Raw genomic sequence first — 14367 nt, forward strand, 5'->3', positions numbered from 1 at the left:
CAGCTTGACTATTGCTAAGTGCAGCGTTAAACCACAAACTGTACATGTATCTGTACTCTAAATTAGCACAAAGGTCAGTGGTTCCAGGGTATCAATCGGAAACAACAAATCCAATATCCTGTTACACCGAGGATGGTTTTGCATATGTTACTGATGCACTAAGAAGGCCCCAAGGGCGATCGTTGAAAATCAATGAATACTGGCGATTATAATGTTCAGTCGCAATCCAATGAGTTTGTTCGTGCGTGGCGTTGAATTAAAGATGTTGTAATCATGTATGAGACATATTACGTCCTGCATACCACAACCACAGGCCATTAGACACGTTATCATGTATAGCTGATCTTACCACTGTAAGGCTGATGCTGCATCAAATGGTACTTGGAGGTGATTTAAGGTGAAATTGGGTGCAACGTCGTGTTCCATATCACTTCACGGGTGTAGCGACGTGCATGTAAGTGGGTTTGTGGCTGCATGTGGTTGCTTGTACTAGACCGGACTTTTGCAGTTTAACTTGGATACCCCACTTACAGACATTACACTGGCCCCGAGCCGTGAAGTCCTTGTTTTATCGCTTTAATGTCATGCAGGGTAACAGCAAGTTTCTTTTAACGTCTTTTGGTATGACGCGGGCAGGGGATCGAACTCCCGACCTACCGCTCTCCTGGAGGACGCGCTACCACTACACCACGGAGGCTGTTGGGTACGATGAGACGTCAGCAGCGACAAGAGAAGCGATGAAGACTGGTATTATCTACGAAAAGGGTGTGGTCTGAGACGAATACATTACAAGCTTGTGTTAAAAGATGGTCAATTTGATACGGCTTAAAAAATAACATGACTGAAAGTGACTTTTACACTCTGCGAACCATGCCACTTGGAAAGATGATTATGTATCCCGAAGTGGTAAAAGAATCTCCGATATAGCGCTAGTATTTGCCCCGGTGACAAAGCACTTCCTGGTTCATGAAGGTGTACGACAGAGGGGGGTACCCAGCCCTATGGATTTGTAACTCGATCGCGAGGACAGGCGATAAGCTACACCTGTATTCACATCAGTAATCTCGCACGAGTTGCCCTACCTGAGCAGCGCAGTAAATAATGACCTAGTTTGATAATAACATTACGTCTTCAAAAGATGACATGTGTTGTCTGACATGATCGGAAAGCTTGTGAATTGATTTTGTACAGGTCACCTATCTACATCTGTGCTGTGTGGATTTTGTGATACATATAACTGGACGACATATCTCCTGCATGGCGGTGTATGGACCCATGAGGTAGGAAGTGCGAATCAGGTGGTTTAGATTGCCTCCAAATATCTGCGACACTCGTGCAGTTAGTGAGATACGTGTCTTGTAGATTACTTTTGAAATCAATATTCTAAATCAGCCTGACTGATGGTTATCCAGGTTAGAAAGACAGACAAAGTCAGTGCAGCTGGGACCTAGTCCGTCACGCAGACCCAGAAACCAATGTATCCAATACAGGCCATGCAAGTCTATAATAGTTGGCAAGTCTAGATTACTATTGTTTCGGGAAAATGAAGAGAGACTGGGCCTCTATTTATTATATTGTATTAAGATAATTTAACGTAGTTTTCTGTCAAATATTTTCATTTCAAAGACTTGATGTTAGTCTAGTTGGGACTACGCTACGGGTCTTTTGTTAAAGGCGTACTCACGTCCCAGCTACCACTAAATATGCACTAATTTGACTCGCTCAAAACCATCAACCGGATGTCACGAGCCGCTAAAGTTTGTTCAAAAGAAGGTTAATGACGTCTCTATATTCATGGGGAGTTGATAGGTTTTCTTTACCTTCCTTTCGACCATTGTCTGGCTGTAAACCTATCAACGAGACCGAAACATCATCTAATACACTACAGAGAATGCCTGAACATATTTTATTTCATTATTAGAATGTACTTTTTACACATACTAAAAGGCAAACGGCATTTATTGATACCTGACAATTATTATTATTATGATGATGTGGACTATATTGCTTTACATATTGATCTCCTAGTCGTGTACGCTGCCATTTCTATCATGTGAAATCTCTTCTAAAGGCGGAGCGCATTGCACGATTCCGACTATATCATTAGCTTGTTTTTATGAATCACTATCAAATAGTGATAATACCAGGTATTCGCGAAAAGGTGAGCGTATCCTGCCCCACCGGCCTCTCTCTGACATCCTTAAAAGGGAACGAAAATAACTAGACATTTCACTTTAAAAACAACTATAGAAGACTACATGACTAGCGTGTGTTACCACAATTACCCGTTGCTCTTGAGTATACACATTACTGGCTGGCCTTGGCTCGAACAACTCTGTGGAGTACAATGTTTGTTGTGAACTGGACCGCCTCCGTGGTGCAGTGGTAGAGCGTCCGCCCGGAGAGCGGAAGGTACGGGCCGCGTCATACCAAAAGACGTTAAAAGATGGTACTTGTTGTTACCCTGTCTGGCGCTCGGCATTAAGGGACTAAAACAAGGACTGGTCGTCTCGGAGTCAGTATACTGTGTCTGTGTGGGGTATCTCAGTGGGCTAGCACTATAAATCGGCATCAGTCCGGACCAGTACAAGCAGCCACACACACACGTGCATGCACGTCGCTATATAAGTGCAATAATCTTGGACGCGACGTTAAACCCCATTTCACCTCACCTCAGATCTCGGAGCCCCTTGACTACCATCCCGACGATGTTATCAATATATTGATAGACTTGTTGCACCAAATTATCTGTCCCACTTTGGTGTCACCCTGATGATTACCTATAGGGCACAATCTGACTGAGATACTGTAGGGCCACTTTGTTTGAGTTATGCCAAGTATTTCAGTTACGTCCAGTGTGTAAAAGTCATTATCTGAGGACTGCGTGAAGACCCGGGTTGGAATTGGTCCTCAGCAACCCAGGCTTGTTTTGAGAAGATCAACAAGATCCGGTGGTCCAGGTTGCTGAGTTGGTTGATGCATGTCATCATGTCCCAAATGCGTCGATTGATGGTTGCAATAATCTTCACCTCACCTCACCACCTTATTGTGAACTGCCTATACTATTGGAATATAACTTAGAGGTGATTATTCTTAGAATTATTTTCTTACTTGTTTGCTTTCAATCGCCACCGACCGTGAAGATCCGGGGTAGAATAGGTCTTCTGCAACCTACCCTTACCATATAATTCGACTATGCTTGTCGTAAGAGGCGACTAACGGGATCGGGTGGTCAGGCTCGCTGACATCCTTGATGCATGTCATCGTATCCAATTGCGTGGATCGATGTTCATGATGTGAATACCTGGATTCGACGCGATTATTTACATACCGCCATCATATAGCTGGAATATTGCTGAGTGTGGCGTTAAACAACGAACAAACAAATCCTATCGCCACAAACCTTTTTTGACGGTTAATTTCAAACCAGGATGTGGTTTTTAAAGCTCACTATAGAAACATCGTCTTAACACAGAATAGGATTTAAATGAAACTGTCTATTTTAGTGATACATTTGAGTGCTAAGACTACTTGTATCTCAAACCGGGGCGGTAGGTAGCCTACTGGATACAGGTTTTGCCCATCATGCTGAAGACCCGGGTTCGAATCCCAAAACACACGATATGTGAATCCCATTCTTGTTGTTGCCCAAAGGATTATAGCTACAAGCGACGTAAAACTTTACTGAGTGATTTAAATACGTGTCCGGTATTAGGGTTCTGCAATCGGTATGCAGCTTGTCGAGTACAAAGTCTAGAAATATCTTAAAATATAACTGACACAATCACTTTAATGCTCTTAACAAACAGGACTACATGAGATCTCTAAATCCACTATTGCACAGCTTATCGATAGGGTCCTATGCATGGGTGTTGAGCTACTTCGCTATGCCATAAATACGAGGATAAGAGCCCAAGTCCAAGCTACTCGTGCCAGGACTAACATAAGTAGGTGTGAGTGGCCTGACGTTAGCAGCCGGTTCTTTATTCGAAGTTCGTTATTCAGAAGCACTTAATAACTAAACAGTTTTTGGATGATGATGTAAGACGAACCTGCTGTCACATATTAAATGAGTTTCCGTGTATTTGACAACCTTACTGTAGTAGTTTAATATACAGCCTTTGAATAACGAACCCGGTGCTGGCTTGTTTTTCGTTATTCGAAAAACGAAAAACGAATTACGAACCCACTGCTAACTTTAGTCCCCTGTAGTCGTGTGCCTAGAAAATCGATATCTTTGTATCACTTGAATCGTGCCGTTTCCTGTGAATTGTGTGTGCTTAAGTTACTGTGATTATATTATGGCAAAATGCATTACATTATTTGATTACATGAGTAAACAAAAAATGTGTTTGAAATAGGCGAAAGTCAAGAGAAAGTAAAACATTGCAAATGCATGGATGGAAAATTAAAAAATGAGTTTGGAAATATGTTACGCTATAACGTAAGGCCAAAACAGGACTGTTTTTGAAACGATATATTATTATGACTTTTATTGTCCTATTCTTATCAGCTAGACATTCAACCTCGTGTTATATATATCAGTAAGCATCTAGTAGGCGTATAATGCTCCTAATCCATCATGTCTGAAGGCCAAACGGCAAATACATTCTACATTACTCTTCATTAGACGAATAATCCGTTGAAATGAAGACGATGATACGTCGTGGTATTTGTGCTGTCTGCAGGGTGTTCCTGTCGATGTGTGGGCGTTGAGGCAGTAGGTGGTGTTTAGAGGCGTTACGTAGTAATACATACTAGGCGATTCGAGTTCTGCGGCGTCAGAAAACGTTATTTGGTTTGAGTGATGTTACGAAGCGTTGGCTTGAATTAAGCGCCCTTATGAAACGATGATGTATGTGGCGTTGCTGTTAAGTTGCGGGGCGTTGCGTAGAGTTGCGGGGCGTTGCGTAGAGTTGCGAGGCGTTGCTGTAGAGTTGGGAGGTGTTGGAGTTACACGGTCGTGGTCGTGGTTTGTTGTGGTCATCGCGTGGAGGATGTTGTAATTTAATGATGTGTTAGTTTGTCGTGGTAGACGTTTTATTTTGTAAATTCTTTATGGGTTAGCTAGTTGCAATTTAATCAGTTCGGGAAATAGAAATTCTTATGGGGGTATTGTAACTGTTATAGTATTTCAAAGCTATGTACAATTACAATCTTTCATCAGAATACATTAAAAGAGAAAGTGGAATGAAAGGGTAGTTTGAGGTGTGTTAACTACTTTACCAAAGAACACACAATGCCATTTAGAAAGTGGTCAAATGTAACAAATGTTATAGTTGGGATAACACTTTTTTAGTGAAGTACAAATTCTCGCTCTTTTGGGGGTTGAGTCCCGTCCCTGTGAGTGGATTAGATCGCTGACTTTGTGTGCTGGCAATTAGGACGAGAATCTGTACTTTACTGAAAAAGTGTTATCCGAAATATAACATTTGTTACATTACCAAAGTGTCGTACATACAACCAGTCAGTTGTAAATTATAACTTCTGAAATGGTTTTCCTGTCATTTCAGGCTAAACCTTCTGAACAACGACATGTTGTGGTTTCATCGTGAGTGAGTGAGTTTGGTTATCGCCGCTTTTAACATTATTCCAGTTATATCACGGCGTGTCAGCTTAATGTGGGAGGAAAGCCCGAAGTGATGCAGGTCTCAGGCGTTTACCACTTCGGTGAAACCTACGAGCACGGGTATGGTGCTGACAAACCTAGAAACATAATCGGGGCCGGGATTCGGGATTCGAACCCACAATCATAGGTTTCTGGCGTACCCAAGGGACGCAACTCTGCACAGCGAATCGCGGCGCCTTAGGCGACTGGGCTCCCCGTGCCCCCCGTTTCATCACTAAATACAATTTAAATAATTGTATTAAAGAAAACACTGTCATTGGTATTAAGGCTCAAAGACAAACAGTAACGCTGAAGAAGAATTATTTCAACAAAATCTATCACTCACTCAAACGTCAGCCGAATTAAATACGACATGTCCTATTATTCTCCCTTATTGCATTTCACTTCAAACACCACAACTAGGCTGTAACGACATGACATCTACTTCCCACAACACAACGTCTTATAAAGAGGTTGGATCCCGCCATAACGCTACATAAAGACGACATTAATGTCGGGGAACAATTGACCTTGATCTTGTTGGTTTGTATTTAGAACGTACTGTACAACCTTTGTACTTACGTCATAACACCACGGCCGACTACCAATTACCAGTATTTGTATTTCTTATCAAATATACGATCAATTATGTGTATAGCATGTGTCTCAAATGTACGTTTTTGACGGTTAATTTTAGCAACATTTCAGCCACATCACGGGATTCAAACATTGTCCCTATGTGACTGGAACCCAAGTTTCGGCGTGACGTACAAACCCTTTTCTTTCCCACTAGGTCACCTACCCCCTCCCTTATGTCTTGAACACGTGAACAATTAACTTGCCTTTGCATGTGTTTGTGACGGTGCAACCTGTGGGGCAGAATACGATTACATTTTCGCGAACAACTGGTATCATTACTATTTGATAGTGATTCATAAACACATGCTCATGATATAGTCATCGACTCTGCTTCATGCAGAGACTTTTATTGGATATGGATAGGGTTTTGTCGTTTTCTTTTCTTTCTTGTTTAACGCCGCTCATAGCTAGAATACGGCGGTCTGTTAATAATTGAGTCTGGGACAGACAATACAGGGATTGAGCATGGATCTACACAATTGGAATACAATGACATGCATCAACCAAGTCAACAAGTCTGCATGACCACCCGATCCCGTTAGTCTCCAACCCAACCCAAGGTTGCTGAAGATCAATTCTAACCCGGTTCTTCATGGCTCTCTTGAACATGTCAAGTGCTGGTTAAAGATAACAAAAGACATCTTGGTCAGAATTAGGTTCCTAGTATCCTATTTTATCTTCCCGAGGCAAGGAGTTAACAGACTTAAATTTTCAATTTCAACACTTGCCGAACTTAGGCTTGACTTTCGGATTTATGTTTTGTCTGGTCTATGTATAATCCAATCAAAATCACGTAATCGACACCTTGTTCCTAAACTGCCGTGCAGATTTCGGTCGATTACAAGATTTGCAAAGCATGTGTACCGTCAACTGAGCGTCGATTGCTATTTTCCAAACCTTTTCATGTTTTTAATCATGATGCTCAAGTATTTCCAGTGCTGCACTTCGCGAGGTAAGAACCGTTTTTGAACAATATAAATCTTAAGTAAGGATAAGATTTATGGATGCACAACTTCTTTATTACAATTAGGAGCGACGTCCTAACACCGTTATCAAGCAAGTGTACATAACAGGCTTCTCCCCCTCTGTGTACCTACATCTCATATACTGTTCTATTGTATAAACACTGCCTCCTACCTGTATATATACTTGTCAACCATACCTTGTACATCACTTGCTTGATAACGGTATATCTTATCCTTACTTAGTACTCTGACTTCTAAATGCCTCTCAAAGAAATAAAAATCTTGATAATCCATCAGATCGTCTTGACTGGGCGCTGTCATTTCTTTTAAGCAAACGCAAGACTAGTAATATGATAGGTCAATAGGAGGCATAGAAGTGTCATAACTCGTAATAGCCACTGGTGGCGCTACTATCAAGCCACGAAATTCCAGCCTAGTTTATAGCCTTTTTTATAGTCAGTTAAATACATTGCCTCAGGAACATGTGTTGTCTTAAGAACAACGTATTAGGGAATGCTTGGCCACAGTGACAGCAGAGTATAGGGCTACTGTGGCTTGTGACCATCTGGGAATACCAAATCCCAGCTGTGACCTGATGAGATTGAAACGGTGATTATTTGGTCAGAATGGTTGAATAGTATGGACAACCTGACAACACCAAATCTCAGCTGTGCGCTTTTTATTCATCCCGTCATCGTGTCCCACGTCATGGATCAATTATAACAAAATCAACCAATGACAACTTATGTTCTGCTTGCTCTTGGCTGATTTATCAGTTTGAAAAACAAATAGGTGTTATAACTATCATTAAACGTCTCAGGCCGTCGAGGTCGAGGATGTGGTCATGGTGGAGGTTGTGGTCGTGGTCATTGCGCAGGTTGTGGTCGTGGTCGAGGATGTGGTCATGGTGGAGGTTGTGGTCGTGGTCATTGTGCAGGTTGTGGTCGTGGTCGAGGTTGTGGCCGTGGTCATGGTGGAGGTTGTGATGGTGGTCGTGGTCATGGTCGTGGTCATGGTCGAGGTTGTGGTCATGGTGGTAGTTGTGTTCATAGTCATGGTGGAGGTTGTGGTCGTGGTCGTGGTCGTGGTCGAGGTTGTGGTCGTGGTCATGGTGGAGGTTGTGGACATGGTGGAGGATGTGGTCATGGTTGAGGTTGCGGTCGTGGTCGTGGTCGAGTTTGTGGTCGTGGTCGTGCTCATGGTCGAGGTTGTGATGGTGGTCGAGGTTGCGGTCGTGGTCGTGGTCGTGGTCGTGGTCGTGGTCGTGGTTGAAGTCGTGGTCGTGGTCATGGTCGAGGTTGTGGTCGTGCTCGAGGTTGTGGTCGTAGATGATGTTGACGTGCGGTATAAAGTAAAAAATATAAAGTTGCATCCTCGGGCTACTATCAAGCAAGGATGAATAAATATAAAAACGTGCATGTCTATATGCTCTCATGGTATTGCTAACTGGGGCGTATAACTTTGTATTTAACGGACTTCATTTTTAAATTTTAAAGCAGACACCATAATCAACGTTAAACTGTTAGGAAACAATCCGGCTGTAGTGGCTTCTACGATAAAAGTTATCTGCAGTATCTGAATCATGACAGAATAATGCATTCTTAATTGCAGGACCAATCAGTAAGCGAGCAATGTTCCGGGGGGACGTCATCCAAGTGAAGGACCACTCCAAACCAGAATCTCGTTTAACAAGAACACTAACTGCTTAATTGATAACAGTCTAGTCTTGTATTTCAGCCATGATCCGATAAGAATGATATACGTGAATACGCGTGTCCACAACTGACATTTTAAAGAGAGCCCATTTCAAGTCTAGACGTAAGAAAGAAATGTATGTAGTTGGGTAATCATTAACCGCTATATCAATATGACTTGCGAATTTAAACAATTCAGACAAATAGATTGACTTTTGGGGACTTGAATCAAACATAATTGGACAAATTTGGCTCGAATATAATCCCTCTTTTATAATGAATGTTTGAATCATCGATATTTATTACCAGAAATGTAAGCGGAATAGATGATAACTGTGCCTTTCGGCTGACAGCTCTTCATGTGTATTCAAAGATGCGTCATCCTTGGAGTATCATTACTTGCTATTATGCAGTCTCAGCAGCAGTCGGTCGGTCAAAACCCGTGTAACTACACATAGCATTAGATATACGGTTAGGCGAGGTTAAATGGGGTTTAACGTCGCGTCCAAGATTATCTAGGTGCATGATAAAGAATTTAGAATAATAACAGAATAATTTAGAGGATAAATCTTTTTCAATCTATTTAAACCAGAAGGGGAAAATTTCAGGGGGACGCTTTCAGTTCTTCTTTTTCGTTTGTTATTATATCCTTTGACCACCACAGCACAGATCACCAACACACTTTCCTAATCTCCTTGACAAAGGGGAATCCAATTCCTGAGATCCGGTCGTCCTTGTCGAGTCCTTCTCTTGCATGTCATGTGGACTTGACAAGTGCAACATTCTTCACCTAAAACGTGACAAGGCAGTAAAAGGTGGTTCGGTTGAATTACAAGGGGTGTGAGTGATTGATAGTATTTTGGAAGATCAGGCCTACACGTATTTGGGAAGGCAAGTTCGAGACAAACTTCTGAATGTCCACATTCAAGAAAAGCTTTGGGCAGAGTAATTATAAATCTTGTTTAGAACAAACTCTGGAGATCAGAGTTTAATGCTCGAAATGAGGCCAAAGCCTATGCTGTGCTTGTTTTTTCGTATTCCTTTCGAGTGGTTGATTGGACGAAACATGATTTCCTGAGTCTTGGCAGCCAGACAAGAAGGGTCATGTCTGATGACATAAGTCACCACCCTCGTTCCAATCTCAATCGTCACATATGCAAATTAAATTCTGGAAATTGGGTTTTCATTAGTGTTGATTTATCGGATGTACCTCTGGCGATGTATGTTGAGACTCAAGGAATTACTCATCTATTTGTAGGAGAGAATCATGAGCTTTGATATAGATATGGCCGACGGCACTGTACTGCTGGACGGAACTGGTGGGGTCAGCCAGGTAACGTCCTTTTACAAACCTCTCATCATGAGATCTAGCGTTGGTTCTTCGGAGGAGGAGCTATGTAAATTTTGTACATAGATTGTGCAATAACTTTAAATATTGATCTCTAGCCCAATTTTATAATTTATTGTTCCGAATGGTCACATGTTTTATGGTAACATGCTAGTTTTAAATCTATATCTGTGATAGTCAAGTGATTTTACTGTCCTTTGTCGACAGATTATATAGTCCATATTTATATGTTATTCCTGTACAACTTGATTTAGTCACGATATGGCTGAAATACTGCCGACGTGACTATAAATTCTAACTCACTCAATTTAAATATTGTTCACCTTGTCAGTGGGTGAATTACCTTGCCACAAACATCATGTCTTAAACAGCGTGATGACTCTTATAAGATAAGACAAGACTTATCCCAAGGAAATTCATTTTACAAAGATGATTAGCACTAAAACATGAAAAAGGGAAAATAAAAGACATTAAAACATGTACATAAGAAATAAGACACTTACTATTATAACCACAGGTTAAACATTATCGTCTTCGCCAGGCTTTTAGGGAGTCATGGAAAAGAAAAAATTCAATGTCTTTTTGAATAGGCCCGTGGTTAGCCTTCCAAATATTTCCCTAATCACCTGATCTTGTCCTCTTTGATAAAGACAGTGAGAGTGTTGAAGTAACTGACGTATCCGCCACTTTGACAGTAACGTGATTACAATATTCAGAAAAAGCGGGAAAAGTATGCGGACCTCGCTTTTGACTCCCCATTGTGCTTGGTGTCCGCAGTTTGGTAGCTCCTGGCCTCATAGCGCAGATTAGGTAGGTATCCGGGAGAGGGTGGCTTGTGAGCGCAATGGCAGAGGTAGGGTAAAGACTGGGACAGGTGTGGGAACATACTAGAAGTGAATTATTAATACAAATCATGTCTGAGCCTTTATGAATATTCATGGCCCTGACTCGTATATTTCCCCAGCTCACTGTAAGTGGCAATGAAGCATGTTGCTAGAAAGCCCTGTTTTACCATGAACACATACACGTTTGTATAGTGTAATCTATAAATAATTTTGCATTTGTTACACCTTGGTAAATGAATTATATTCGTACAGGAAAAGGTGCAGCATCAATCAATCCGGTGATTGTGTTCTTGACTGATGCCATGGCAACGAAGAAGATAGAATGTCATTGTGCTTTATAGGTTACCCGTCTCACCAGGTCACCCTGCACGTCCTTTCTGTTACCACGGCGTGTAGTCGCGCGAATCACAGCATTGTGCTCTCCTCGTCCTCGTGAAAGGAGATATGTTTGCCTTATTCATATGCGCATTAGTACCCATCAATGCAGGACGCCACATGATCGTATGTCAACAATTAGATTCGACATTTCTTTCACGAAGAGAGACTGAATAACACGTATGTCCTTTCGTCTAGATCTGAATGCATTATTTTACAAAGACGCCTTCTCTTAAATTAAAAATGTTGGAAATCATCCAATTTGTATGCGCAATGTTCCTGCGAGAGATTATTTTAACATTTCAAATCTAAGTAATGGAGTATAGCCCAATGGACGTATGAGACGCAATTTGCTATTCAGATTTGTGTCCTTAAACCGTTTAAGGATTCCTCAAATTCCTACTCCCCACCTAACCCCACACGTCGTGATAAACAAAATACTAAAGAACGTATCCACCGCATGTTTGATGGCTAAACAGAGTGGCAGAGTGAAGCAGGTATTGTCATGATCGTTTTGTGTTGGTTCACAGATACCAGACATTCAGCCTCGTAACGTTTTCATAAAGATTCTAATATTTGGGTCTGATCCAATTTTCTAAATTTGTTTGCCCGGCAGTATATACAACTCAAAGCAAAGTAAAATGAAACGCCCACAGTTGCCCTATTGTATGTTTCTTCACGTCTAACCCAATACCAGCACATCAAATACCATTACATTAATGGAGAATTGTACCCTCGACATGAGACAGATCTGATACTATCAGTCAGTACATCGTGACACGGTGGTGGTATAAGCTTACAGAGCTCTGTGGTAATGGGGTCTTGGCGTGTCTGTCCACGATTGCCAGGTTACATACTGTAATGTTATACTGCAAGGGCGTCAGTTAGAAATTGGGGTATTCTTATTAAAAAACGAGACACATGGAACGTAAAAGGTTCCGTGGATGCATTCTAAGAAAATCTTTTTTTTTTTGTCACCACACAGCTTCTGTAAATTGTCACATCGGGAATATTTATTTCACATTTCACTCATGTTAAACATAAGAATAATGATACTACTAATGATGATGTTGATGATGACACTACTACTACTACTACTACTACTACTACTACTACTACTACTACTACTACTACCTCGCGAAGATCCTTAAGCGGCGACTAACGGGATCGGTTGGTCAGGCTCGCTGACTTGGTTGATGCATGTCATCGTATCCCAATTGCGTGGATCAATGCTCATGATATCAACCACTGGATTGTCTGGTCGAGACTTGATTATTAACAGGCCGCCGTCATATAGCTGGAATATTGCTGAGTGCGACGTTAAACAACAAACAGCAACTACTACTAGGGGTACTACTACTACTACTACTACTACTACTACTACTACTACTACTGACTATATGTATGCCAGTAAGATGTTGATGCAAATGAACATGCACATACATATAATAAAAGTAACGCCTCCCGGTTACATCATCGCCCAAGGATCTTTGACCACCGAATACTGACTGACCATTCACCGTAATTCAAGGTACTGACAGAATGAATCTCAAACCTTCCTTTTATCATTTTCGACATCAATATGGCTAAAAACGACGAACACTCGTTAACACTGAGGTCTAACTGTGTGTTATAGTTCACTGTTCGTATTAAACTTGTATTTAGTGTTATTTATGTAATACAAACGATTATGAGTTTTTTAAATAACTGTATAAAATAAATTGAGAAATTTACAGAAATTCCAAAATCTAATACTGCAATCCTTAAAAATCCTATTGAATAGTGTTTGTGGAAACAGCTTACCAGTGATTGCAACACACCTGCTTCAATAGTTGCATAGAGAAATCAAATTAGTGACGTCCCCACACAGATACCCCATTTGCACTTGTAGCACAGGAAAACAATTATCTTACATACCAGATTCAGACAGTCAAACAACTCACTAAACGGAGATGTTTTTGAGTAAATCATTTTGACAGACAGACATGCGATAACGAGAAAATGTACATAATTGGGTTCTTTGATGAAGTATGACAGGTATTGATTCATGAGATTTCAAGAGCAGTTGCAGCTCTAATGATAAAAAATCATATACATTAGAACGCCGTCATGTCGATCTCAGATGTGTGGGGCAGATTAACCGGTTCATCATTATTTTGACCTCTGATAAAGACGAATCGGACTATCGAATTTCGGTTGTCTCGAACTTGTCTTGTAGTGCCAAATGAAAATGCAAGCAGACAATTGATCTGATACGTCGAACTAAAAATATATGAACATTCCGTTTTGTACTGTAATTTACTTTAGTTCACTAACGCCACCCTTCCTTAAGTGTTATGATGTCTTTGATAATATGTGTGTGGGCGTGTTGAATGCTCGGATAAGACGATTTTTTTCTCAGATTATTTCGAGTCCGACACAAAGGTATTTGCCAAAAATCACTTATACGTTTGATGTCATAATAAAACTGCAGATATAACATGTTATAACATGTGACTTTGTTATCACGATCCATTTGTATCAGTTTGGTCAAATCATGAACGAGGTGAGGTGAGGTGAAATGGGGTTTAACGTCGCGTCCAAGATTATTGCACTTATATAGCGAGGTGCATGCACGTGTATGTTTTGCGTGTGGCTGCTTGTACTAGTCCGGACTGATGCCGATTTAGAGTGCTAGTTCACTGAGATACCATGCCGCAGTTTAACATGAATACCCCACACAGACACAGTATACAGACTCCGAGCCGACCAGTCCTTGTTTTAGCCCCATAATGCCGAGCGCCAGACGGGGTAACAAGTACCATCTTTTAACGTCTTTTGGTATGACGCGGCTGGGGATCGAACCCCGGACCTTCCGCTCTCCGGGCGGACGCTCTACCATTAGACCACGGAG

At 41.3% G+C, this 14367-nt stretch overlaps 1 protein-coding gene across 2 annotated transcripts in view; it reads left to right on the top strand.

The window, feature by feature from the left end:
* The first annotated feature begins 979 nt into the window (after positions 1–979).
* LOC139472487 (unconventional myosin-Id-like) overlaps positions 980–14367 on the top strand; it is a 260458-nt gene continuing 247070 nt past the window's right edge. For both annotated transcript variants that reach the window (XR_011653888.1, XM_071254970.1), the window contains exon 1: positions 980–1280. The gene's annotated coding sequence lies outside the window, so the exon portion shown is untranslated. The remainder of the gene's footprint in view (positions 1281–14367) is intronic.

Source organism: Haliotis cracherodii, unplaced genomic scaffold (assembly GCF_022045235.1).
Source record: "Haliotis cracherodii isolate W230 unplaced genomic scaffold, xgHalCrac1.p SCAF_1, whole genome shotgun sequence".
NCBI lineage: Eukaryota > Metazoa > Mollusca > Gastropoda > Lepetellida > Haliotidae > Haliotis > Haliotis cracherodii.